Genomic DNA, 1,521 nt, shown 5'->3' with positions numbered 1-1,521 from the left:
GAAAGCGGGTTGGGGGTGTGAGTGCCAGCAGTCACCCGAGACCCAATCCCCCCGGCAGACCTGGACACGGACCTGTGGGGCGACTGCGGCATCCGCCCGCACTCATGCCTCCAAACCGGACCGATCCCGCCGGCAGACCAGGACGCGGGCCAGCAGGGCGGCTGCGGTGTCCACTTGCACTCACGCCCTCAACCTGCGAGATCAGGTTGGGGGCCTGAGTGCCGGGGTCGCCTGGGATCCGATCCTGCTGGCAGACCCGGACACTGCAGCACCCGCCCGCACTCATGAGTGCCGGTGGTCGCCCGGGACCGATCCCGCGGTAGACCCAAGCCTCAGACTGAGACTTTAGGCTGGGGCCTGGGCGGAGCCATCCAGCAATCATTGACTTTGTATAGGTCAGCCCCAAGCCTCAGACTGAGACTTTAGGCTGGGGCCTGGGCGGAGCCATCCAGCGATCATTGATGGCGGCAGCTGCAGGGAACCAGGCAGAGCCAGCCCGCTATGCTTGATGGCGGCGGTGGCAGGAAGCTGGGGGTGCTCAGTCTGAAGCCTAAAGCCTCCGCCAGAGGCTTTAGGCTTGGGCGGGTCCAGCCAGCCAGGGATCCTTGATGACAGTTGCAGCGGGGAACCGGGCGGAGCCAGCCAGCAATCATTGACTTTGTATAGGTCAGCCCCAAGCCTCAGACTGAGACTTTAGGCTGGGGCCTGGGCGGAGCCATCCAGCGATCATTGATGGCGGCAGCTGCAGGGAACCAGGCAGAGCCAGCCCGCTATGCTTGATGGCGGCGGTGGCAGGAAGCTGGGGGTGCTCAGTCTGAAGCCTAAAGCCTCCGCCAGAGGCTTTAGGCTTGGACCGGCGCGGAGCCAGCAAGTGATCCTCATGGTGGCTTTGGCAGGGAGCCGGGACGGAGCCAGTCAGTGATCGGTGGCGGGGAGCTGGGGGTGCCCAGGTCCAGGTCTAAAGCCTCGGCCTGAGACTTTAGGCCGGGCTCGGGTGGAGACAGCCAGCGATCAGCGCCAGCCCAGGCCCAGGCCTAACACCTCAACCAGAGTCTTTAGGCTTGGGCCAGGAAGGAGCCATCCAGGGATCATTGATGGCTGCAGCGGCTGGAAATCGGGGTGGAGCCAGCCAGCGATCCTTGATGGCGGTGGCCGGCGCCGGGGAATCGGGGGGGAGTCAGCCAGCGAGCCTTAATGGCGGTGGCAGTGGCTACGGGGAGCTGGGGGGTGCCCCGGCCCAGGCCTAAAACCTTGTTGGCTAAGCCTCCCTGTATGCCACTGGTAATATTCTTCGTAACTTGGGTAATGAGAGTCCAAATAGGTGATCTAGGGGTTTTTTTACTACACTCCTGGAGAAAAAAAGGAAGGTCTGCTGCTGGAGGGTTAAGAAATGTCATATCCTGCCCTAGCGGGTTCGGCTCAGTGGATAATGCCTCGGCCTGCCCACGGCTGGGGCTGGGGTTAATTCTGACCAAGGCCATGTACCTAGGTTGCAGGCTTCTCCCTGGCCTGGGCCCAGTG

The sequence above is a fragment of the Myotis davidii genome, unplaced genomic scaffold (assembly GCF_000327345.1).
Source record: "Myotis davidii unplaced genomic scaffold, ASM32734v1 scaffold144, whole genome shotgun sequence".
Taxonomy (NCBI): Eukaryota; Metazoa; Chordata; class Mammalia; order Chiroptera; family Vespertilionidae; genus Myotis; species Myotis davidii.
The sequence above is the reverse complement of the archived record's forward strand: the minus strand, read 5'-3'. Positions refer to the sequence as shown.